This window comes from Talpa occidentalis, unplaced genomic scaffold (assembly GCF_014898055.3).
Source record: "Talpa occidentalis isolate TD23 unplaced genomic scaffold, MPIMG_talOcc4v2.1 talOcc4.6, whole genome shotgun sequence".
In the NCBI taxonomy this organism is placed as follows: Eukaryota; Metazoa; Chordata; class Mammalia; order Eulipotyphla; family Talpidae; genus Talpa; species Talpa occidentalis.
In genome coordinates this window covers 131869224-131896021 of record NW_023604972.1, presented here as the reverse complement: position 1 = coordinate 131896021, position 26798 = coordinate 131869224, and the positions used below count along the sequence as shown (strand labels likewise).

Sequence of the window (26798 nt, the reverse complement as noted above, 5' to 3'; positions counted from 1 at the left end):
TGTGTGAGTGGGGCACGTTTCTTAGAGGCTCTGAGGGAGAATCCAGTAGATCCTTCTCTCTGGTCATCAGATTCTGGGCAGTCCTTGGGGCCCTTGGTTGGTAGACACATCCCTCCCTGCCCCCCATCTCTGCCTCTCTGCCTCTGTGATCATAAGCATTTCACTGCACCTATGCATGTGAAAACGTCCTCTCAGAAGGACAGTAGCCATGTGGCTTTATGGCCCAAGCTGATGATGCCATCTTAATTTGATGATGCCATCTTAATTTGATGACGCCATTCCAACTAAGGTCACCTTCCGATGTGGGAGGTAGGTGGAGGGGCTAGGGCTTCAACATATTTTAAGGGGACAAAACTCAATCCATGATAATGACCAAATAAAAAGAAATCTCTACTGGGCCCGGGAGACCCAGGTCTGGCACCTTCTCTGTGTGGGCGAGGCCTCTCAGGGTGTTCAACGCAGACAGGAAGCTCAGGCACCAGGCTGCAGGGACCTGACCTGAGCTGTAAATGCGAGAGATGCCTTTGCTGGAGCTTCTCCCCTGGTTTCTATCATGCCCACTCCTAGTCCCCCTTCCTCGGTCACTTTTCAACTCGCAGTCCACATAATTAAAACTTAATTTTTTTTAAGATTCATTTATTTATGCATACAAGAGCTGAGGTACAGGCCAGAGGTGTGTGTGTGGGGTGGGGGGTGAGAGGATTCACCAGAGACAGAGCAGGGAACAGAACAGGCAGATCCACTGAAATACACTGCTGAGGGGAGCAGCAGGGCGACAGGAGAGGTCTGCTGCGCCATGTGGGTAGCTCCCTGGCTGGGGATGGAACTCTTGCCACAGAGTCTGCAGACAGCTTCATAGGTTGCCTCTTAACCCCTTGTGCCACCAGGGAGGCCCTCATAATTAAATCTTTAGCCGAAAAATAAGTGCTTATAAAAAGTGGACTTTGTTTAATGAAAAAAATTCAAAAGTTAAAAAAAATACATCAGAAGAGGTAAACCTTTTAGCCCTCTTCGTTTTCCTGCCTCTCGGGTAGGGACATGAACATCGCGTCTCCCTCCAGCCCTGGCTGGAGTCAGCTGGCGATTTTACATGCGTGATGCAGTTAAAGGCCTGACGCCCAGCCCTGTAGTAAAGAGTTTAGGGGTCGCCTGCACCCCCCTTCTGGGACTCGCAGGCACGCGTGGGACGGGAACGCAGGGGAAGGCCCGAGGACACTTTGGGCAGAGAGAGCGAGTCCAGTGTGACCCCGACAGGCCCCGCGTTATCTCTGGCCTGGCCTTGCAGCACATTCTCCTCATGGCTCAGGTTTCCTGACCACGTGTGTGTTGACCTCAGCAGCCGGCCCACTCTGGAAGTCACAGTCGGCTATTTTTTAACTTTTGCTGCCAGAGAATAGGTTTTCTTTCCCTTCAGCAGAAAGGGCCTCGTGCCAACTTTTGCCGAATCAAATCTGGAACACCCTGGGCTCCCAATTCTGTGAAAACACTTCACTTTTGACAATTACTGATGCAATGACCTGAGTTTACCCGAGGTGAGTGGATTCCTGGTCGCCTGGACGGCGGTGCCCCCCCGTGGACACTCTCTCACCCTGCACGGCTGAGCTAGATCCATTTCTGCAGAAATCTGAGACTGTATTGTAATAAAGCCGTTGTTTTCTAAAATGGGTTCATACTTTGTTTCTTGGGTTTTTTTAAACTAGATTTTACTTAAATACGCGACCACATCGTGCGTGTGCCCAGACCTCCAAAAGATCCCGTGAATCTCCTAAGACCACATTCCACGCATTTCCTATACAGTTGAGTGGGTCATGATTCCCATATTTAATGTCATTTTTCAGTGTCCAGCATTTTACCCCACCTTTTATGTGTCTGATCCCAGTCATTCTGTGCATTTTAATCATTGTCTTTTTTATTTGTTGATTTTTGAACCACATTTACAATTAGGGCTTTAGTTTCTCTGCCAGTCAACAGGAAATCAGTTGGTTTATTTCTAAATCACAAACTTCGAGGCAAAAATCCGAAGAATGTAGAGAATTGAATGGTTTGCCATACAAAGGAAATTTGAATCTGTGAAGGTATTTTTGAGCAGTGACTGTAAGTCTACACTTGTCCTAGTTGATGTGTGTTTTGGGGTTAGACTCCCTTAGATAGGAATCCAGCTTAATCAGCGCATTGCTAGCAAGTTATGTATTTTCTATGGGCCTCAGTTTCCTCATCTGTCAAGTGGGTATAATAATTGTACCAATTTTATGGGGGTTCTGGTGAGCATCATATGAGATAATATACATCTAGTTCTTAGAACAACACCAGAAGGATTCTGAGCCCTGCAGTGTTTATGCTTTAAATATCCAATTAAGGTGAAAGCACCTTTACAGATGGGAATTGACTGAGTCTTCACAACCTGAAAGTATTCCCATGGGCTAAGAGCTTTAAGAATGTGGTCTCTGGTACTTCACCCTGTGGAACCCCAAGGACAGGGTTGTGTTTTTTTTTTTTTATAATTATATTATTTATTTCTTTTAATGTGGAATATAATTCCCTTGCTTTTTAAAAAAATATTTTATTTTATATAATTCTTACATCATTTTTCATTTTTGCACAATGTATGCATTTTTATTTTGGTTATATTTCCCTTACAATTGCACCCCCCTTATTTTGACCCCAATCCTTCCTCTCCCTGCTTCCCCCCCCCCAACCCCTGTAGTGTGTCTCTGGTTTATAGTTGCTTGTTGATTTTGATTTTTACAGGGTTTTATGCATGATCCGTATTCAGGTGAACAAGAAGAGTTAACCTGTCAATCTGTTAATTGGGGCTTCACACTGGTGAGAACCGTATTTACCAGCCAGCATAATGACAAGCACCCCCCGTCTCACAGCAACATCCGCTTTGTCTCTTTCCTTGATTCTTTGCAGGATTTATCAAATTCATGCCATCATTTCAATTCTGGGCCTAATAGATTAATCTCATCGAGTTCCTTGGTAATTCACGCCTGCGCTGTTATAAATATTCATGGAATTCATGTCCTCATGACAAACTAAGCCTTTCCCTCCTGCAGAATTCTGAGCACAGGCTCTGGAGCTCCCAAACCTTATCAAATTCCCCTTATCTGCAACAGTCATCTGGAAGCTCTTTTAATCCTGCATACAGTGTGTGGTGGGGGGATGGGCACACTGCACGCAGATAAAATGCAAATAGTAGATCCTAACTGTGTGATCATGGTAAAGCACCTGGCAACAGAAAGTTTTAAAAGACGAATTGAACTGAAATCTGATGTATTTTTAGGTGTTTACTAAGCATGGGAGATAATCCTGGTCTCAGCTGCGTGGAAAAACAAGCTTTCTGTTCAGGGCGAGGGTCCTTTCAGTAACGGTGGATGCAAACCTCATCCCAATGTGTCCTCCGGTCACTTTAAACTTTTACCCAGCTTATTTTCAGAGGTGATTTGATTAGACTGCCTTTGCCTCAGGCTGAAGTATATAGCCCCCTTTGCTATTTTCTCGTTGCTTCTCCATGCTGTCGTCAGTAACACTTTGTTCCACATGCCATTTCTTCCCAGAAAAAGTTTTAGGCCACTGTCTTTTGAGGGTTAATTCAGCTGAGATATGAGCCAGCTGCCTTGCCAAACAAGGCGATAAACTGGCAAGTGAAGTTGTGGGGAGAGTCCCTCCCTTCATTACCTCCCCACTTTGAGATGAGCTCAGGTCTCAGTGGACCCTTGGACACTGGCATCTGAGGGACAGGCTGGGTGAGAACTTAGTGTCCATTTCTGGGTTTAATACTGACCATGGAGAAGGCCTGATAGATTCTTTTTGCCTCCATTTTGTGCAACTTCAGGGTGCACTTGCATCTTTGGGGGAACATCTTCGGTAGCTAAAGTTCAAACTTTTAGCCCAACTTCCAAGACTCTCCAGCGCCTGGAGAGTCTCAAATGGTAGGGTGCCCCCTACACGGACCCAAACTGGGCCTCGCAGTAGACCTCAGTGTAAAGGGATCGCTCTGTGTTCTGTGTCTATTCCCCCCACCCCTCCCCGCTCCTCCCGCCCCGGGTTTGCCTTTTTCTTACCTTTAAAGAGGTTCTTGGATGGTTCTCCCCATGTTTAAGCAGAGAGCCCCATCTTTTCCAGAAAACTCTGGCCAGGTGTCACCCCACTGCTGTCTTGCCTTGACCCCTCAAGGATGCTGTGAGAGCAACTCTCTTGGACTCTGCAGACCCAAACTGCCTGGTGAGTTATTTTCTATTATTGTTTTTCACAGTTATCATCATCATCATCATTGTTATCCTATGTTTACATGTTGTACATTTTGTGTCTTTTCTCCCCACCGCGATTGGCAATTCCTTGAAGATGCATTATTCATTTTATTTTTATTTATTTATTTTATTTATTATTTTTTAATTTTATATATTTTTTACATCATTTTTCATTTTTGCACAATGTATGCATTTTCATCTTGGTTATAGTCCCCAAACAATTCCCACCCCCCTTGTTTTGATCCTACTCCCTCCTCCCCCCGCTGTAGTGTGTCTCTGGTGTATAGTTGCTTGTTGATTTTGATTTTTACTTTATTATAATTAGTCTTTTTCCTAATTTAGGTTTTCTAAATTCCTGCTGTGAGTGAGACCATCCAGTATTTTTCTTTTTCTTTCTGGCTTATTTCGCTGAGCATGATCCCTTCCAGCGCCATCCATGTTGCTGCAAACGGCATGTGTTTATCTTTTTTGAATGCTGAGTAATATTCCATGGTGTATATGGACCACATCTTCTTGATCCAGTCATCTATTTTTGGGCATTTGGGCTGTTTCCAAAGCTTAGCTGTTGTAAATAGTGCTGCTATAAACATAGGGGTGCAGGTGCCCTTTTGAATTAATGTTTCTGGGTCCTTTGGGTTTTAACTAAAAAAATAAACAAAGGTAATATTTGCACATAATTTTAAATATTACTAGTGCAAAAAGGCTTGTAATGAAAAACACTATTCTTCTGCTTGTTCCCATTTTTTTAAATCACTTTCCTTATGGGCCTTCCATTCCCATTTTAGTTGGATCTCCTGGCAATTTGCTCCATAATTTATGCTCCTTCTCTAGTTCTTGAACTGCATGCTTGAGTTTCTGTTAAAGAATATAGGGTGCTAGCCTTCTCCCAACTTTCCTTGCTCCTTTTCATCCCTCATTCTCATAATATGTCACAATTTGATGTTAAATTATTAGTATTTGATTTACTATGATGATGTAATTACAGCTTACCACTGAGCCAGGAAGGGCATTTTAGCTCATTTCTTTGTACATACTTTTGTTTTCCCTGAAGTTATTATATTTTCTCATTTGTTTTATTGTCTCTGAAACTACTATTAGGTTTGATCTATTATGATGCTCTCACAGAACTCCAGTATTATTTTTAGTGTTATTTTCCAAACTCCCATAAAACCTTTCAATCCAGGTTTTGCTGGGAGAGCCTCCTCCTAGGCTTGTTTCACTTGCTTAAGTCTGGGTATCTGTGGTCCGAATTAGTGGCAGTGTTGTTACACTGTGACCTTCCCTGGGCTGGACACCTTTCATTTGCGTTCCCAAGTCTCACTCCTTGGTGTTGACCCTCATTCTGATGTGGTTCATAAGTGTCTATTCTGCATTTACTTTTGGTGAATAAATTGGCTGGGTACAAAATCCTACACTGAGAACAATAAAGTCCTGTCCTCTTTTGTGGTTCCCGTTCTGATTCCCGACTCCATTTGTTTGTTTCCTTTCTGGAAGGCTCTAGCATCTTCTGGTTATTTCTGCGGTTCTGAAATTTCCACAGAGCATGCTTTGTTGTGATCTTTTCATTCATTGTGTTTGATATACCGTGTGACTTTTAAATTTGGAGACTTGTGCTCCTCAGTTCTGGGGAAATTTTTTCTCTATTAATTTCTCTCTTTATGCTCTCTCTCTAGATTTTTAGAAATGTTGGATTTCTTATTCTGAAAACATATTTTTTCTTTTCTTTCCTATTTTCCATTTCTTGATATTTATGTTTTATTTTTTAGATTTATTTCATATGATGTTCTAACTCATTGAAATTTTTATTTTAGTTATATATTTTTAACTCCCGAGAAATCTCTCTTATTCTCTGATGTTTGTTTCATGCCTCTATTCTTTTTTTTTTTTTTTAAAGATTTATTTATTTATTCATACAAGAACTGTGGTGCAGGCCAGAGGTGTTGGGGGAGGGGGGGTGAGAGGATTCACCAGAGACAGAGTGGGAAACAGAACAGGCAGATCGACTGAAGTACACTGCTGAGAGGAGCAGTTGTCGTGAGACAGGAGAGGTCTGCTGCATCATGTGGGTCAACTCCCTGGCCGGGGATCAAACGCATGCTGCAGTGGCTGGTGATAGCTTGATAGCTGTGTTTTTAACCCCTGTGCCACCAGGGAGGCCCCAGGAATGTACATATTTTGAATAATACAACCTACCACGGACAAAACAAAACCAGTAAAACAAAATAAAAAAACACAGTGCAGAAAAATTAGAATCAAACCCTAAATGCCACTCTTTTTCCTCAAGAAATGCAATTAATTGTGTTTGTTTTTGTAAGTTCTAGTCACCTTGATGTTTTATTTTTTAATTTGTATTTAAGTACTTCTTTTTATCAAGGTAATGTTGGTTGACAACACTGTTTATGACCTAGGGATACTACACCCTCCACCAAAGCATTCATCAACCTGCTCCACAGGCCACTGGCATGCCAACTTTTTAAAAAAGAAAGAATAAATTTTTACCCAAGTGTTATTATTCCATGGTGCAGTTAGGAAGGTAAAACAAAGCCTTAGGATTATCTAAGCAGAATAACAGTCCAAAGTTTCTTTCTAAAAGGTCAATCTATGTCACTCATACAAACCAAATTCAGGTTTTGAAGTCTAGATTTCAGACAACATCGGTGGTCTCAAAGGGGACCCTGCTTCATGTTAGGGATTCTCTTGGTGTTTTACATTCATCGTGTGGCTTTGAAATTTAGCATATGTAAGAAATAATCGAGAGGCAGTAAGTGTTATTGTCTTAAGGGAAAGTAATTTTAAGAGGAAATAATGCCCCACCCCTGGAAGTGTATCTTAAACTCTTGGGTACCTAGCCAGTCTTTGCATTGTATAACCTTTCTCATGGTTACATAAATCTTGTCTTCCACAAGACAATTAAGTAATATATATCCCAATGCTGCTATTCTTTTTCTATTTCATTAGATCGCAAGGCGACAAATTTGTTTTCTCATTGAGGGTTATTAAATGGCCACTGCTGCTCTGGCTTAGCATTTGACACATGAAAACCAGCAAGCAGGTGACACTCTTCTCTTGTATGAGACCGCCACCTTGTGGCTCTTTGGAAAACCAGACTTGGCAAACCTGCAGTTCTTTCCTTTCAATAAATATTTTTTGAGCACCAAATGTGGATAAATTCTGCTCTAGGTAAGGAGCTCACTACTTTCATTCCTGGGAATGAAATGGACTGGAATACCTGCCCCCCAGGAGCTTATGTTTTATAGCACAAGGACTTGCATATGTAAATTAATATTTGGAAATATCTGCTACATAATTCTGTTCATATCTTACTCACACACCTGCTCGCCATCCCTACCATTCTTCCTGCTGTATGTCAGTGAAATACCACTGCTTAAGATTATCTAAGTGGAATAACAGCCCGAGGTTTCTTTATAAAAGGCCAATCTATGTCACTCACACAAACCAAATTCAGGTTCTGAAGTCTAGATTTCAGACGACTTCGGTGGTCTCAAAGGGAATCCTGTTCACGTTGGGGATTCTCTTGTGTTTTACATTCATCGCAAGGTTTAGCAAAAACCTCACCTTCTATTCTCTGGATCCAAATACCTCTTCCCTTCTTCAGGATTCAGACTTTGCACCTGTAATTGTCCCCTCTTTCTCTATGTGTATGTCCTCAAAGACTTCCTTCCCCTTGTACATCCCCTGTAATGTACACATATGATCCCATGGCTTCATTTAAAAACTCTCTTCTTAATCCCAATTTTTCTCCATTTAATGCTGCAATTCTGTGCGTCCAGTAAGAGCGAAATTTCTCAAGTTTTGCCTGTAGTCACCGTTCTGGCTCTTGTCCATTTGCTTTAATCCAGGACTTGAATCCTCATTGCTTTTGGACCCTGTCTTGTCAAGGTCCCATGGCCACCTGACCCCTGGGGTTTCTCTCTGACCTGCCTTAGCATTCAAGACACTGATAGGGGACTCTCCCCCCAGCATGCCTTAGCGCTCCGAGCAAACTGTTCCCTCTCCCCCAAATTCTGCCCATCTTTCCAGCATTGACTTTCCTCCACCAGGGCTCTGCTCAGAGGCAACGCTGTCCCCTGGCCATTCTATCAACAGGCTCTCCACCCACTGCCTGTCCAGAGAGGAGTTACTGTTTGAAGCTGCCCATTCTTTTTATCCCTTGCCCACACTGAGTGTATTGCTGAGTTCCAGCAAACAGCCATAGTGATTGGCATCTACTAGGCGTTCAGTAAGTAAGGTAGCTTGCATAGACTTCATGTTGCAATAATGGAGACGCCACCTCACCCTGGTCTGTGGGTAATCTCTGGTATTTGGAAAAGATAAGTAGAAAGAGCACTAAACTTAGGAGTATTGTGGGTAACATTTGGGGAGAGCCTTTAACTTTAGGGCTCCCCATTTGTAAATTGAGGGATTGGACTGCGATGGAGAAGGTCTTGGGGTGAGTTCTGACCCATTGGCAGGGGTGTCTTGGGTATAGTATTGCAAAGATTGATTTGGCCAGGAAAGAATCCTGTGATTTGCTGGTGTTCCTTGATGCCTGAGGGAGGCGGCATGGGCTGTGCGAACCGGTTCAACATGGCCGCCTTTAGCCCTCGTGCCAACAGGGATTTCAAAGGACAGAATCTCAAAGCATTGTTGCTTCCATTGCATCTTAGATTTGGACTTAAAGCTTTGACAGTTCTCAACACCTAGTGATAAAGTAAGAGTTAAACTCAGACTTAAAATTATAAACCATAATCTCTAGGAATCCATGTGAGATACATAGAAATGGATGTGCATCTGTGTATTTAACCAGCGTTCATCTGACAGCCGATATCATGAGGAAACATATTTTGTTGGATAATGTTTTTAAATGTTCCTTTTGGAAAAACTGTCCGGCACTAAGTCTGGTATTTATTGTGCTTAATATTTTATTTCCTTTTAAGATATGTTATCTTTCCTTCGCTTAGTTGGCTGACTTTGCTTGCTTTCTCTCCCCCGTTTTGCTTCTCCACAAGGAGATAATCCAGATGAGGCTGGCAAATATCTCCAACTCTATTGCAATTACTGGGATAAGTGTGAAATTAATGAGATTGAAGTAAGACAAATCACAGGAGGGAGGTAAGACCCTTTTAATGGAAATTGGGATTAAATGCAAACTTTCATCACCTATTATGTCAGGCAGTCATAGCTGATTCCAGTGGATAAAAAAACCACTGAATGGATTTGAAGATTCAAAACAATGTGTCGAGTTTATCTTAGTAAGAGGAAAGATAATAACTTGACAATACAGAATAGTCACATGAAATTGTGTATGTAGCTTGCCTAAAAAATTAGACTATTTTTGCAGTTAGTCATTGTCCCTGAATAACTTGAATGACAAAATAACACATATCAAGAAAATTTAAAATTTTCAAAGAAGTTTCAAACTTTCTCTAATATAGGCTGTGGGTGATTTTAGCAGGAGAAATTACTAAAGAGGGGCCTCCCTGGTGGCACAAGGGGTTGGGTCTTGGCACTAGCAGCAGCCACAGCAGCATGAGTTTGATCCACGGCCAGGGAGCTACCCACATGGTGCAGCAGACCTCTCCCGCCTGGCCCGCTGCTCCCCTCAGCAGTGGATTTCTGTCAGTCTGCCTGTTCTGCTCCCCGCTCTGTCTCTATTGAATCCTCTCACCCGCCCCCAAACCTCTGGCCTACACCCCAGCTCTTGTATGCATAAATAAATCAATCTTAAAAAAAAAAAAGAAATTAGTAATGATTTAGACCAGGAGAGGGTAAACTGCAGCCTGGGTGGGAGCTGACCTGCCTCGTGCTCCTTGAAGGCAGTTTGGTGACGCACAGCCACCTCCAATCCTTCCCCATCATCCAGGCTGTGCTCCTATTACCAGAGTGGCTCCTGGCACTGGTGACGGAAATCACACATCACATGGCTTGTGAAATCCAAAATACCCACTATTTGGTTCTTTCAGGAAAAGGTTGCCAACTCCTGCTCTAGTTGATAAGCTTCTTGGATCGTATGTTTTTGAAGGCAAGAATTGACTCTGGGTTTAATCTTAGTTTTAATTTCTCTTCAAAATAGGGAAGGAGATCAAGAGGCACAAACTTCCAGTAAAAAAATAAGTCAAGGAGACGTAGGGACTGTGATCAATAATAGGGGGTGGCAGATTTGCAAGTTGCAAGAAAGGAGGGTAAATAGATTCATGTATCGATTATTTGGCTATGTATGTATACAAATGTCAGGTCATGATATTGTGCCCTACACCAAGATAATGTTGTATGTCAATTACATTTACACAACAAAATATCAGACCAGTCAGGAACTTTAAGAAAGAGTATAAAATAGAATCTATGCCGTCGATGGTATTTTTAAACTTTTCTCCCAGCGGTGACATTTGTCCTCTAGACCCATTTTCTTTTCTCAGCTCCTGGAGACCCACCCTCCTTTGGGTTCTTCAGCCTGTCCTATTGGGAGGGGGGTCTGCATAGCAGGTGTCAGGCTGGCACCGCCCATGCTGGGTCTCCTGGCTGATAGGGTAAAACTGCTGCCAACCACTCCAGACCTGCTACCTCCTCCACTGAGCGCTACAGCCTCAGGGACACCCACCTGGCAATTATGGGCCCCTGAGTAGATGAGAAGCAGCTGCCAACAAAATGCCTGCTCCTGGCCCATCACCCTGGGGGGAGCCCTCACCTGGGCCAAAATGCAAGCCATTGGCTTAAGAAGGATAAAGAGGAGGGCGAGGAAGAAGAACCTTAAAATACAAATATTTCTTCTTATTTTTCTGTTCAAAATACTTGCAAAGTCAATTTGTATACCATGGTGTTTGCTTGACATTCACATCAAAACATCTGGTACTTAGTAATAAGGATCTAAGGAGGGGGTGTGGAACTCTGTATGAATATCCCTAAATCCCATAGGTGCCTTGGGTCCCCAGGTTGAAAATCTCTCCTCGTGACCAAGAGCAGCTATCAGAGCCCTGGGGGAGGACATGTATTTCCAATGGTCCTTGCTCCGAATGCACCTGCTACCCCACCTGAGGACAGACTTGGTCTGTCTTTACTCACCCTCATGTTCTGTTATCCCTTCCTTAAGGCTCTGGGCAGCAGTGTTACATAATCAGCTTCTTCAGAACACATGATCCGAGTGTGTTTAATGCATTAGCTAGGGGCTTTCAAGACACAGTGCATTTTCTTATGAAATTCTCAGAACAACCCAATCAAGTTGTTAGAGATCCTAATTTTCCAGATGAAAAGGACCAAGGCTAAGAAAGAAGGAATTTGCTCGACACTCACAAAGCTAGGAAGTGGATCAAAGTTAGGATTCGAACCCATTACCGGCTAACCACGTAGGGAGTTTGCTCAAGCCCTAAAATGTACTCCCCAGTCATATTCCAGCAGAGTTCAGCAGATGTCAAAGAGAACTGGTCTGTAAGAACTGAACCAGCTTTCCCATTGAAAAAATGATGAAAAGGATGAGCAATTAGAAATTTCTATCAATTTGATATTAACCCTTACAAAAGAGATGAGGATTATTACAACAGATGAAACCCAAGCAGTGAACCAACATTGGAAAAGCAAAGTCTAATCTTACAGGTAATTAAACATATGCAACTTAAAACCAACTTCTACCGTATGAAAAGCTGTCCAATGCAGTGGCATTAGCATTCCAGGGAGAGTTTCTCATAGATTCTTTCTATTGCACTAAAGTTAATTATTTTTTGAAGGACAAAGGCCATAAAATCCAACATCATGTTGATGATTGGATCCCATTTCTAGCAACATAAACTGAGAAAATCTTTCAAAAGAAGAGAGAACTTTGTGTCCTCTCTTATTAGGAGTAAAAAAAAAAAAAACAGAGAGGAAGAGAATTAGCCTCCAGTAGAAGATAAAAACGCTCAAGGGACTTCAATTCAGCAGTAATGTTGCCTAGTAGATCATTAAGCCATAGTGAGGAAGACATAAAAGACAACGTTACATAGAAATCCTACAACTTTGTGTAGGGTTGATTATGGGTCCATGGACGCCAAACATGAATTAATATACAGATGGAGCCGTAGGAATTAGCTCCAGGCTGCAAATCTCCTTGCTCCTGCAATCTACGAAGATCAGGTTGGGGGCAGTCTTTTGCATTGGAAGTGGGCTGGAGTGGGGCACCGTGCAGATCCGGGCAGCAGTCAAGGGGGAGACATCAGCATTGTGCTACATTCTTCATCCAACAAAGCCACTCATTTAAAGGTATGAAGGGACAGGGTATGCACATTGGGCAAAGGAGGTCAATTGTATGGTGGTGGAAACTAGACCTTTGGGGTGATCACAATGTTATATATGAAGACATTGAATTATGATGCTGGATTCCTGAAACCTGAGAAGCAATCTTGCTTGAATAAAAATGGACCGCTTGGATAGAAATAGGAAAAGCAAAGGTGAAGAAGCAGAAGATGCTAGAAGCAATATGTGATGTTAAAACACAGAGTGTAGTAGCTGATGTGAAGGCAGTTTCCAAGGAGTGAGTCCTTAGATCTAGAAAATGTACAAAATCATATATCCTGACACCCAAGTAATGAATGGTCATTGCAAAAACACTGCCTTGGCAAAAGATTTTAAAACATGGTATTAGAAAGCCAAGCCACTGTCCACCTCACCTCTGAAATGACACTGATTTTCTTTGTAAGATACTGTCGACAGTTTGGATGAAAATCCTAGACACTTCACCAGGCGTTTATTTGCATCATATGGGCCAGTGCTCGATATTCCATCCAGCGACTTGTTATAGGCAATTAAGAAGTTGTGTTCAACACCTTTCCTTGCGTTTGACTGTGATGAAATGAACATGTTAATTGCCATGAAATTGCTTTTCATTTTTGTTTTAAGCCTTCCAGAACGCTGGTGTTCCAAGACCATGATTTTCTTGTCGTGTCAAATACCCTGGCCCATGGCTGGGAGTCTCTACCTCTTTTCACACATGACAGATGGGCTCCTCCTCAAATGACTGAAACAAAGTTGTCTTCTGGTTTTTGGGTTGCCTCAAAGGTCAGTGCAGCTTTCTCCTTAGTAAATGTTAGTCATTCTCATTTCTTAGCTTTTTTTTTGTTTAGGGAGAGATCATTCTTTCTGACATTGAGTTGAGCTGATCTCAGATTCTTGGGCTTTAGCAGCAAGAAGGTGATGGTTTCTGCTTGGGAGTCTGTCCAAAGAGCAGAGTTAGGTAGATGATGGAATGTGGATAGTATTTGCATTTGGAGAAGTCAGAAAGCAGCAACCTCTGGTTAATTTATTTATAAGAGAAATGTGCAGCCTCTGTAGTCTGTTTAGCAGCCCGTTTTTACTTTTGCACTTACCAATTTATTCTGGGCACCATTCCCTGCATTGGAGTTAAAGTAAAAATGTGCTAAATGCCAGGAGGAGCTGATCTGAGAGTAGGAGCAGGCGGGAGGAGATGGGTCAAGCCCACGCTATGAACCCTGGAACCTCCACAGTCTCGTTTATTTAAAAGTGGGACCAAGTAAAAAATTGTCCTTCGACATTCTTTATGCCACCATTAAGCAGATCGTTCTTTGCAGGATTTAAGGGATGATTATGGGGGAAGGACCCCCAAAGAATGACAGTGAGTCTCCCCAAGGCTGAGGTCCCTCTGCTCTAACCCCCACCCTGTGTCTGGAGGAACAGGTTGGCATAAAGCCTGGACAAAGCCTCCCAGGAGTGACACAACACCCTTTCCCCATTGTTTTGATGTATTTTCTTAATAGAAAATGCTGGTGAATAGAAAAAGGACTCTGCGGTGGAAAGGCGAGGTGGAGTACTGTGGTCTGTGAAAAAGAGGAGGGAGCTGGGAAGGAGAACTCAGGTCGAGTGGAAGATGGTTTTTTATTCACCTTTGATGGGGCCCAACATACCGAGGGTGTCCAGGCCAGGTTGTTCCTTCCGCCTCAAGTCCGGTGCTTTGTTGTAAACGCAGGTGCGCTCAGGTTTCCCAGCTCTCCTTTCACAGAGCAGAAAGGGAACGTGAATCAGGAAGGGAGGCGAAGCTGTTCTCCTCCAGTTTCTCAGCGTGTGGTAACAGAGAGTGCAGTTCACACCCCTGGCTTTCATCTTGGGCTCTGCAAGTGTCAGCCCAGAGGCCTGTTCCGCGGAGGGACCCCCACCACACTGCAGGCTCCTGCGGAGAGGAAAATCTGTTAACTATTGTACCTCCAAACCTGCTGAAAGACACCCTGAAATACATCAAGACCCCACTTCCCCAGCAGCTGTGCTCTCAAAAAAAAAAAAAAAAAAAAATCAAGGTTTTTCCAACTTGCAACCCATACAAACCAGGGGTTCTCGAGCTCATCATTCTTGAGAGCTTGGAGCAAGATTCCAGAGGTGCCTATCCTACCCTTCCCCCGATGCCTCCAGATATTGCCAAATACCCTTGGTGAGCAGAAGACACCCCCCCCCCAACCCAGGGGAGAACCAGTGATTGGAAGGAAGGAAAAAGGTTGTATCTCTTGGCTACCTGAAGGGCAAGGCTGTAGTAATGGGGTGAGGAGGGAAGAGGGAAGAAAGAAGTAAATACACAGGTTTCAATATTTTCCTTTGACTCAAAATCATAAATACATTTAAGGAAAAAATCTGTATACTGAGAAACATATACTATATTTCCTTACAGTATACTGTATGGAAAAAGAACTCATACTGATGGCCATGTGCAGAATGCTTGTGATTTGTACTCCAGATGTTGTGGCAGAATGATAGCAGGTGGGTCGCCACCCATTCATTTCCTATTCTGCACACATGTCCCTGAGGGTGTGGGTTAAAAAGATGTCAGGCAGAGGGTGACAGTCACCATGCTTTTGCTTCATTCATATTGGTCTATACCTTTTAATTTGGGACCTCAATTCTCTTTTTTTTTATTGTGGAGGGAGAAGAGGGGACTGAGGAAGAGGCCAGACCTCATGGGGGAGATAGGAGGTGCACCCATGGGTCACAGGTGAGGTTCAGAGGAGAGATGAGGTCTGTCTAATAACCGATTGTGGTTTTCCCATCGGACGGAGTATGTCATGATTTGAAAGCTAAACTCACATCGAAATTTTTGTGAACTAGAAATTTATATTTATTTACAAATATTTATCTTGCAAGCTATTCAGTGACAAACCTTTAAGCAAAAATCAGTAGTCACCAAATTATCTTTTTGATAAATGTTTTCATAAGGCAGGTTATGCTTCACTGAAGCAAGTTATGTAGGCAATTAAACACGAAAACAGTTCGCTTTATACCCCAAGAAGACTAGCTTTGTTTATTGAAAAGACTCATTTCATTTAAAGAGTAAAGAACTAGTTTTTCATTTTCATGCATAACATGGAAAGTTCATCGAATTTGCCAAAAGTTGTACCATTAACACATGTTCTCAAGTCCATTAGTTTACAACCTAAACAGCTAGCAATAGCCACTTACGTTAATATTAACAAGTTTCTAAATTCCAGGGCTTCAAATGCTTATTCATTAGCTCCCCAAGTGTTTTTTTCCCCAAAAGATTTTTCAAGAGTCTACACCTGAAAAATGTAAGAGGGTAGATGAACAACTAAAAACGAAGCTGAAAACATCCACATGGGATTTTATATAGGAGTGTACTGAGATGTGACGTTTTGACTCTCATTTTACGTGTGCCCCTCCATCCTGGAAAAGCTTCCATTCATAAAAGTAATAGCGTGGTCAGTTACATCATTATTTCACTAAAGAATTCTTTAAAAAGTTCCTTTAAGAGAACAACGGCACCTGATGGATGCAAGGCTGAGGATGCCATATGTCTCACTGGGCTCTGCTCCTGCCTCCTGTTTCTAAGGTAACCTGTGATCTGTATTCCAATCACACTTTGGAAAGGCTTGTTTTCTGCATCATGAAATTCTAGCTGGAAGCTCTGAAGATACCGAACATTAATTTTATCTTGTTTTTTGAAAAATTAGGAAAACAGAAAATAGAAAGAAGAAAATGTCCATAGATTTATCATGCACATGCAATAGCAACGACATATTTACTAACCTCCGGGGATTTACAAACCTGAGAGATGACAAGGCTAAAGCCTGAATACCAAATAAAATAGCGACGCAGAGCAAGTACCTTGAGCATAAAATTGCAAAGGCTCATCTAGTTTCATGGAGTAAAAACTTAGAGACTTGCTGCCAAGTTTTATAGCAGTTTTTAACCTGGAGTGATGTTGCCTCCCAGGGATCATTTAGCAATGTCTGGAGATGTTTTGGTTGTCACAATTGGCGGTGTGTGACAGTAGTAGTAGTTGCTGTGTATGGGTGACACTGGTAATGGATGGATAGAGGAGAGCAGCAATGCTAAACCTGTTATAGAGCAGCCCCGATACTGAACGGGTTGCCTGGCTGTGGGTCCTCACCCGCGCGCTTAAAAGGGACTTATGAATACTCCACTGCAGGCACACACAAAAGGTTCATAAAAGGTGTATTTACAAGGGAAAAGGAAATAAGGAAAATGTACAACTCAGGGAGAAAATAGGGAAATAAAGTCTTTAATGCGTCCTACCTGATCCGACGACCTGGAAACCCAAAGGCCCTCTCAGAGCTGGCCGGACGCTGCGAGCTGGCGGAGAGCCAAAATGGGGGACCCCTCCAAAGCCCACGTGTCTGGCTTTATACCAACCTGGCTGCTGAACCCCACCCTCAGGTCCCAGCCACCTTCCCTTGGGTGGGGATGGGATGTGGAGTTCCCAGTGTCTTTGGCTTTGGCCTGGGGTGGGGGTGGAGTCCACAAAGCCTGTATGGAATTAGCTTTAGGACAGCCTTTTCCCCCTAACGAACCTACTAAGATGCACAAGACAGACCCCCCAACAGACAATTATCTGCTCCAAGAGGGAGTTTGAGAAACCGGACCTAGTCTCTTAGAGTGCCGGGGTGAGCACACCGAACTGAACTGAACCAACATGTTGAATTATTGAACATTTATGTGCTAATAAGCAAGAAGTTTTGGAGGCAACCTTATTGATAATTTGCTTCCTTGTCCTTCTACCATATTTATTTCTTTGCCATTTCATTTACGAATCCCCCTTTTTTTTTTTTTCTGACAGGCTTTTAGTTGAAATGCAAACATTTCCAGCTTGCAAGCTTTGATGGAATTTGGTGACGCCACATACAAACTGCAAATGCTTGTCACTCGGGTAGTCAAGTACAAAGCTTCCAGCATGGCACAAAGGGATGACATTGCCACTAGGCTTAATTTAAATATAGTTCAGTTCTCATCAGTTTATTTTTTATCTGTTAATGGAAAATGGACTTACCTTTCCCCAGTTGAGAGCGAATGCTCTTGCCTTTGGTGTCTTTCCTCTAAATTAGGTTACATTTTGTCGCTCTGATCTTGAAGGACAATCCTATCCAAACCCAGGCCAGGATGGGGGGGTCCACCCTGGAGGAGAACCCGCAACTGCATGGTTTTCTGTGCTGGGATGCAGGTGCGCACCGAAGCCACCCAAACAGCCAGAGGGCGCCACAATGCCGCAAATAAAATCTCCATGGGCTTAGAGGGTTTTGCGGGAAGGTAAAATTGGCTTTTGTCTAATGAAAGAGCTTCCATTGTCAGCTCTGTCAGGTTATTATTTTGCATTTGCTTCTCGCCAAATAGGTAAGCAAGATGAGCAACGCCACCCCACCCCTCCAGCCTGGTGATTATTTTGGGTACGGGTGTTAAATAGAGCGGCGGGCCCCCAGGACACCCTGGCACCCCGCAGTTGGCCACAGCTCGGCCCCGCGCGCTTCTGAGCGGGTTGCCTGGGTGAACCCAGCCTCGGAGAAGCAGCTGTCTCCATCAAGGCGCAGACACCCAGAAAACCCGACGCCCCCTTCCTCGGGCTCCTGTCTCTCTCCTCTCTCTCCTGAGTCGCCAGAGCATCCTCGCGGGCCACGCCGCCTGCCCAGCAGCTGGACCTCAGCCGTCGCGCTCGCCCGCAGCCGCCTCCCCGGCTCGCCCAGTCCCGCGGGTGCGGGAACCGCCGGCCCGGGGTGCGCCCTCTGCGCCCCGGCGCAGTCCAGACGCGCCTGCCGCTGGGGGCCACCCTCCAAGCGGCGGACGTCTGTCCTGAAGGCCGAGGGGAGCCACGAGGTAGCCCCAACCTCACTGCCTGCCGGGCTAGCAGCATCTCAGGCGGACGTCGCGGGCGGACAGGCTTGGGGTGGCGAGCGGGGCGGCAGGTGGCAGGGGGCGTCTTTCTTCCCTTCGAGGCTACTCCTCAAGTCTGAGCGAGAGCCCGAACACTTGTAACCCACCCGTTCCAAATACGCGAGAGGGAGCGAGGTGCCCACGGACGGCCGCGGCGCGCGGGGAGGGGAGCTGGGGGGGCGCGGGGCCCCGCGGAGCGCAGGGGCTGGGGAGGGGCTGGGAGCGGCGCGGAGGCCCGAGGAGGAGGGGCGAGGGGCGCGGGCTGGAGGGGAGGGGCCGGGGGGCCGGCGGGCTGGAGGGGAGGGGGCGCCGCCCGGGCTGCAGCCGAGCCGCAGGGAGGCGGGCGGGGCGCGGCGGGCGGGGTCCGCGCCGGAGCGAGGCGGGGCGGGCGGACGCGCCGGGGGAGGGCGCTGGGCGGGGAGGGGAGCGGGGGGAGGGCGGGAGGGAGGCGCGAGGTGCAGAGGCGCAGCGCGGCGGCGGCAGTAGCGGCTTCGGCGTCGGCGGCGGCGGCTGCGCTCCCCTCGCTCCCGCGCCCGGGCCCGCCGTCGAGCCGGAGACCTCCGCGCGCCGCAGGCAGCGGCCGGACACGCCCGCGCCCGGGCCCTCGCGGCAGCGCGCTCACCCCGGCGGCACAGGCACCCCGGCGGGTAAGGAGCGCGCCCCTGGCCCCGCCGGGCCCGACCCCGGCGCCGCCCGCCGCGCCCCCCGCGCCCCGCCGCGCCCCGGGCCCTGCCTTTCTCCCGGCGCTGCAGCCGGGGCGCGGGGGCGCGGCCGGACTGGACGGTGCCGGGCGCGGCGTCCCTCCAGAGGGCTCCTGGGCACCTCGGGGAGCGGGTGTGATTTGGGGGGAGGCCCGAAGTGGGGGCTTCAGTCACCCGAAGGGGGAGGTGGGGGGCGGCGATCCTGGTCCCGGAGCTGGGGGGCGGGGGCGAGGGACGCTGCCTGTGCAGAAGGAAGTCGCCAGGCGGGAGCGCGCGGTCCCGGGACGGCTCTGGGGGGCCGGGGGCGCGCGGGGCCCCGGGACGGCTCTGGGGGGCCGGGGGCGCGCGGGTTCCGGGACGGCTCTGGGGGCCGGGGGAGCTCGGGGTCTCGTGACGGCTCTGGGGGGCCGGGGGCGCGCGGGTTCCGGGACGGCTCTGGGGGGCCGGGGGATCGCGGGTCCCGGGACGGCTCGGGGGGGCCGGGGAGCTCGGGGTCCCGGGACGGCTCTGGGGGGCCGGGGGAGCGCGTCTCTTGTCGCCGTGCGCGCTGCCGGGTGGAGCGCTCGGTGCTGGGGGCGCAGCGGCTGAAGATGGAGGATGGGGGTGGGTGGGGCCGCGTGAGGGGGAGAAAGAAACGGGGAATCTGGTCTGATCGGAGGAAGGAGGTGCCTCTTTGGCTTAGCGAATGGGGCGCCTGGATCCGCGGGACGCCTGGACCCCGGCGGGGGCGGCCGAGGACCGCGAGGGGGGCGCGCCCGCGAGCCCCGGAGCCCCGCGCCCAGCCCCGGGGGGCCGCCCTGCCCCCCGCGGGCCCGCTCTGGGCGCTCGATCTCCGCGCGTCTTGGGCTCCGAGGGCGCCCCGCGCGCGCCGCCGGGGCTGGGGCTAGGCGGGCGCGGGCTGGAGGCTGACAGCCCGGCGCGGGCGCCGACGGGGGCTGGGCAGGTCTTGCCTCGAGCGCTAACCGCGAAATGACACTCGGGCTCCTTCCGCTCCGCTCCCCACCTCCTGCCAGAAAATAAAAACTGCAGAACCCCTGGATCCGCCTGCGCACTCGGTGCGCGGCACAGACCGCATTCTTGTCATGAATATTCATCGAACGCCTGGCGGGGCTCCCCGACTGCTCCCCGGGAGAGGGAGACCTTTCCGCCTGGACACGAGCCCCGGGCCAGCCTGTGCCCGCGAGGTGTCCACGCTGCTGGAGGGAGCGCGGCCACATGGGTGCCTCTCCAGTGCGCAGAGCAGGGTCGACGCACCTCGGCCTCCCGCGAGGCCACCGGGCAGTGCGTGGCGGGTTAACATCCGACACCAGCTTGGAGGTGGCCGTCAGGCCCGCGGGGTCGCCCCCCGCCCCCCCCCCGCCCCGGGATCACAGTGGGGGGCTGACGTCCCCGGTACTGCGGGCAAAATGAATGAATCGGGACTGTAATTACCTATTCCTTTGTCTTGGCCTCGCGCATGCGCCGGAGAGCAGGGTGTGGAGGGCCGGGGCAACCCCTTCTGATCACCCTGATCTCCCCATCACGCACTCACCCACCCACCCCCTTCCAAATCAGACGAACAAAGGCGTTTGCCCTAAATGTTGTCTCAGGCGCGATGCGCCCTTGGACACAAGTGACAGTTCCCCACCCCCCACCCCCCAGCCTGTTCTTTTTCGAGACCATCTCTCATCTTTTGCTTTCTTGGGGATTTGGACGCACAAAAAATGAGATTAGCCTCTGATGAGGGCCAACTGGATAAATGTTTCTTGGGCGCACACGCCCCTGCGCTCCCCAGCGCTGCCCATTGTTCCTGTTCTGTAACATTGCACTGCAGTGATGGCGGCTCTTCATTTGCATCCATTAACCGTTTGTCTGACAGATCTTTGCTGCTGGCCACTTGATTAAGGGACACTGGTCCCCAGAACGACCGTGGGTAGGTATTGACTGCAGAGATGCGGCCTGGGAAATCCTAAGACATCTTGGCGTTTGTAGGAACAAGATGGCCTGCAGAGCCTACAGCGGAGAAAATGGTTACCTTGCCAGGATCCTAACCCTTTCTGTTTCCTCTTAACTCCTGTCTCATTGTTGCATTAGGAATCCCAAAGGCGAATCCCATGGAGATGGAAATCCACTGATGGGGGAGAAAGAAGCAGCCGGCGCTGCTGGGGGGTTGATGGGGTGAAGCCTGCAGATTAAGTTCCTAATGCTTCCTTTCTTTTTGCAACATCTCACAGAAGCCATGATATACGTACATCTTTGGCTGCTTTTCTTTCCAGTGATGTATAATCCAGGTGATGCTCTATGGATTCTTTTTGGGCTAGCTTGTTCTACCATCCAAAAGAAGACAGTGTCTATCTGAAATAGGAGCTAAATCTATTTTTGCAGTGGTTCGCGTTTATGCTTAAAAGGAGCTTATGTGTTTTCTATGCACTTTGGTAGGACAACACGTGGCAGGAAAATGGAAATCATCTCTTTTGTTCCTTTAAATAAAAACTTGATCTTGGTCAAGCTGAGTATATCGGCCTGTGCCATTGGGAAGGCAGCCGCCTGTTCTCTTCTCTATTCGGTGGTATTTCTTGGTGTATTGGGATTCAGAAACCTCTATCTCTTTTTTTTTTTCCTTTCAGGTTGTGTTTTTGATGGAGGGGTGAGTTGAAATTCAGACCAAATTCAGTAGCAGATATGGACCATTAATCCCCCAGTTTAGTGTGTCTTAGGTTTTTTTACTAAGAAAACAATTAAAGTGAACTTTAAAAAAAATTACCTTATTCCTAATGTTAGGCAGCTAATTTTTTGGCAAGCCCTGGCAGGTGGAGAGATGGAGCTAATTGAGCCTTTTACAAAGGCACACTGCCAGTGACCCAATAGACAATCTTGGTTGTGTTCTTAAGAGGTGCCCCTGGTTTCACTGTTTCCTGTTCCACAGGCTTCCCTGCCCCAGAGCACCCACATTTCACTGCCAGGGGGAGATCCTCAGGGTGTTGGCTCTTATCTTGGGAGGAGGAAGCTTTATAACTTCCTGGACTCACCAGAACAAGCCATGTTCTCCACCAAGATGTTTTTTGTTCTGCACCTTTAGTTGTTGTGTGTTTTTAAAAAAAAAGCATTGGGGAACTTCAAGTCATCCTATGGTCAAGATAGGTGGGGTTTGGTATCAGGGGAAACACTGTTAGGAGAGATTTGATCATTGTAAAATAGGTATGTGTGTTATCCCCTGTAGTTAGGTTAAAAAAAATTTGCAAAATGCAATTTGAAAATTTTTTAAAAGCAGTTAAATACACAAATGTGTACACACTTATACTAATATATATACATGTATTGTATATGTACACTTACTATAATATAAAATCTTTCAATGATATGAAACTGAATTAGTTGGTTTAGAATATTTTATAGCGCTTCGTAGTTGCCTTTGGAAAATAATTGATCTTTTGCTTTTCTAAGCATGTGTGTAAAAGGGAGAGCTTAGGCAGTCCAAGACGCTTATTTCCAATTTCTGTCAGTGTACTCTTAAATAAAAGGATTGCATCAAACATTTTAGATGAAAATGCTCATTTGCAAGCCTTTAAAAACTCACCTTAAGCACTCCTGACCTTTAAAAGCTGTCATAAACAATACTTACTAAATAAAGAATTTACAAAAGTTCTCTGTTATGTTTGTGATCGTTTGTAAAATTTTGGTTTGAAAAATATCCAAAATAGACCTGTCAATTGTTGCCACTTGTTAAAAGCAGTTGCCTTTGGTGTCTGATTCTGTTGAAAGAAATGCTTTGATTTGCTTAGGCCTTTATCTTAAATGTAGCTACATTTGTCAAAAGGTGAACAGTTTCTTAATGATTATCTTAGCTCATAAACTGGAAATCAAGTAATTGGAGGAAAGCAGTGTATACACAAGTTGAATGTTCTTGGGGAAATGGGTGTGAATTTGTTGTTTTATCGTGATTTTTCAACTGTCTCCTTTCCATTTATTCTATCTCAAGACTTTGGATAACTTTTGACATGAACTTTGCTCTTTGGCTTAATGATGGTGGAATTAAATTTGAGGTCATGAATGGTCTGAATTTTTTTAAAACAGAAAATACTCTTGATGTATTTTGGGGAGACCTTTCGTGGGGAGCTTTTTCCTCATGCCTGGTGGAAAGAAACTGGGTTGGGAGATCTCTGGGTATTGCTAAGCCACTTTGGATAAATCACTTCAAACCTCTCTGGATTTTACTTTTTCCAACTGCAAAGATGGGATAATAATTCCTAATTGGGGCCAGTAATAAGGACCCCAAATATGTTTAAGAAGTACAAAAATAGCAAAGTCTCTTAGGGTCCCCTCAACCTCTCACATTTTTGACACAGCTTGATGTGATTGACATCACTAATTAACTTCTCTATATTGAGTTGTGTTTCTGTTCCATGACCTGGGGCTTTTGGGTGTATTTAATCAGAAACAAAATACCTCAGTCTCAAAGATGCTGGCATTCCAGAATTCTGTCTACTGACTTCTTGTACGTACATTTTATTTGGGGGTGTGCCTCAGGGTAGCCAGCCTCCCCGAATTTCTCACAGCTGCTTATGTAACTCAAGAGATAGCATGAATGTCTCTTGGAGAAAATACAGGGGTAGTCTTTTTTTTTTTTTTTTTTAATTTCATTAGGGTTTATTTACTTTTTTTTTATTAAATAATAAATTTTATTTTTATATTCCCCCATACAACTGCACATGCCCCATTCTGACCCCAATCCCTCCCCTCCCGGCCCCCACCCCCCAAAAAGTGTCTCTGGTTCATAGTTTTTTGTTGATTTTGATTTTCACTTTCTTATAGTTATTCATTTTCCTGATCCCTTATTTAAGTTTTCTAGATTCCTACAGGGGTAGTCTTAAAACCACAGCAGTTCTCAACCTGCCAAAGGAAGGGTTTTGTTAATGCCGTTCCCTCCACAGCTATTAAGAAAGGCCTTTGGGTAAGTCACGTGAGAATAGTTGTCCAGTGAACCTTCGCCAGAATAAAAGATAGTCACATGGAATCACATCCTCACCAGGGCATAGTTGCAGTGTCCTTTTGGGGAAACACGGTCTGCGAAGCTGTAATGAAGCACCATTTTCTTTTTCCCTCTGGAAATCAGAAAAGGAATGAGATGCGAGGCAGAGAGATTCTCATAGTGTGTTTTCCTGTTTCTGCACTTAAGTATTTAGGTACCTAAGAAATTAGACTTCCCGAAGGCAGTAGCTATTTTTTGAACACAAACCAGGAAATCCGGGGTGTTTTTTTGTTTTTTGGGCTGGCCAAGGCCATCGGTGAGGAGAGGTTGCCATTGAGCAGGCTTTGAAGCCTAGGAATAAATTCCTGAAAGCTTTCGAGATTTAGAAATAAAAACCATCTGCAAACAGAACAGGGCACGGGGCATAAAGGAGCGTTTCAAGTTAATATAGGAACATGGCATGGGGGGAGCAAAGCCTTGTCTTCCCTGTAACACTCAAACATTTTATTAATTTGTATATTGAAAGTTTTTCTTCTAGTTATTTCAATGAGGGTGAAAGAATGGGCTTCATTGGTTTTTTTTTTTTAACTTCTCTTTAAAATATATATTACAGCCACTGTACGTTGTGTAGGGGGTGTGACTTTAGAAAGCATGAGCTGAAGAGCTAGGTGTGGTGGAGCTGGACTTTGGAATGAGGTTCCCTGGGTTAAGAAGCATGTCTCAGCCATTTACTAGCTGTGTGACTTTTGGCAACTGGCTTAGCTTCTCTGTGCTTAATCCTCACCTGTAACACAGGGATGACAGTATGGAGTTTTAAATGAAATGTGGTCTAACACTTAGGACAGGAGCCCGCACGATTTTCAGTGGATCTTTCAATACCCATTACCCTACCGTGGTGATGGGACTAGCTTTCTTCATCCTCTGTGTCTGCCATAGTTCGTGTGTTTGTTTCAAAGAGATCATTATTTTGAGACAGGCTGGCGAGGGTGCCTCGGAGGGCAGTGGTCGGTAGGACATAGAAGTCAATGATTTAGAAAAATCCTCCAGGGATTTGGGTATTGGGAGGACACTTGCACTAGTTGCAAAACTCGAAAGTGGATGGATTACTCCAACTCTAGCCTCCATCTCAAATTAGTATTAAAGTGGGGGAAAAAAAAGTGGAAGTCCTTGGAACTTCAGAGACTTTCAGAGGCTCCTGTTCTGAAATGTTGAGAATTGAACTCAACTGTATGACCTTGGGTATAGACAAAATTCATTCCAGGTGCCGAAATCCCTGGACTTCTTGTGTCCTCAGCGAAGATCCTTTCATTACCCTTGAAGGGAGTGTCTTGCTCATTAGTATAAAGCAACCCGAATATTTCAGATTCTAAGGATATGTATCCCCCTTCACTTTCCTACATGTCTTGTAAAGGTGGTGTTATCTTTTAAAACATTTCTCCCCGTGGAGACCTCCTTCGCTGTTAAAACAGGTAGGGAGTTCTTTGGCATTTCAGACATTTGGGATATCTGATTGATCATCTTGGAAGCAGTTTAAACCTTTCAGGCACTTAATTAAGGGATCTTTCCTCCTGGCTCATTCTTTTGGTCTGCTGGACACTGAAATTTACGGTTTGAATGAAAGTAAATAAATTACTGTTTTAATAGTTTCATTAAACAGCTTTTTGGGTCTTAGGGATTCAGGAGGGAAAATGTACTTAATCTGTGAGGTTTCATTGTAAGGAAAGAAGTTTTGGATATGGTGGATATATCTTTTGAAAAATTTCCTCTATCCATTTTTTTTTTTAAATCTGAAGATGTGAGCAGATGAAATTGGAAGCTTATTGACAATTCATTATATGTCATGTGCTCTAATTGAATTTCATCCCCTCAAATGGTGAGATGCATTTGCCTATGAATAAATGAAAAATAGAGGCTTCCATAATGCACCCAAGCGTGTAGAGCTAATAGATGGTAGGGTCATCTGATGGCCCTGCTTCATGCACCTGTTCTCCATGGTCCTTCCCATAAACTTGGCCATTTGATCCAATGTCGTGGACCCCTGAGGGTCAGTTCGCATTTTCAACATTTGTTTAGACAGAGTTATACTAAGTTCTTTGATGCAAAATTTTCATCACAGAAGAGATACAGTGTAGAATAAATACCTAATCAGCACATACATTAAGTAACCTCTATCGAGATAAAAGGGCTTTTCACACGGTGGACATGGACTAATATCCTGCCACCTTCTCCAGTCTGGTGATGTCGCCGGCAGGTCTCACTGTGAATCTCAGAGGATATGGACCTGGTGGCCCCTTCATGGTCCTCCTCACACTTCAGGTGGGAGCGTGTACTCAGTGCCTCGCCTGTCGTGCTGACTTGCAGACACTAGGCAGAGCCAGCAGCAGGCTCTGTTCCAGCTGTGTAGTTGGGTTGTCTGATTAGTATAAACCACGTCCAGAATCAATTAACCTGTTTTTATTCTGCCTCCATGTGGGATTCATTTACAGAAATTCACTGGCTGCTTTTAAATACTATCCTCGCGACAACCTCAGCCCTCCGTACATGCTTACGTCGCAGGAGCAGATGGGTTGAAAGATCATGACTGAAATAAAAAAGAAAATGCGTATCTTTGGAATGCAAAAGGATCTTAGAAAAGCTAAGTGGCTTGCCCAGGGCCCCATGAGCTGGGCAGTAGCTGAGTGGAAACCTAGGTTATTTACAATAAAACCTCAACCTTGCTGTTCCTCTTTTCTGAGTAGTTGAGTCAAACTCTTA

The 26798-nt window shown here is 45.8% G+C and overlaps 1 protein-coding gene across 3 annotated transcripts in view; it reads left to right on the top strand.

Moving 5' to 3' along the window:
* BASP1 (brain abundant membrane attached signal protein 1) overlaps positions 1-26798 on the top strand; it is a 73622-nt gene that overhangs the window by 2608 nt on the left and 44216 nt on the right. The window contains exon 1 of one of the 3 annotated variants that reach the window (XM_037529075.2): positions 18983-19042. The exons of 1 other annotated variant lie outside the window; for it this stretch is intronic. The gene's annotated coding sequence lies outside the window, so the exon portion shown is untranslated. Of the gene's footprint in view, positions 1-18982; positions 19043-20459; positions 21009-26798 lie in introns of those variants that run through there. One more of the 3 variants, XM_037529076.2, reaches the window with a different exon arrangement.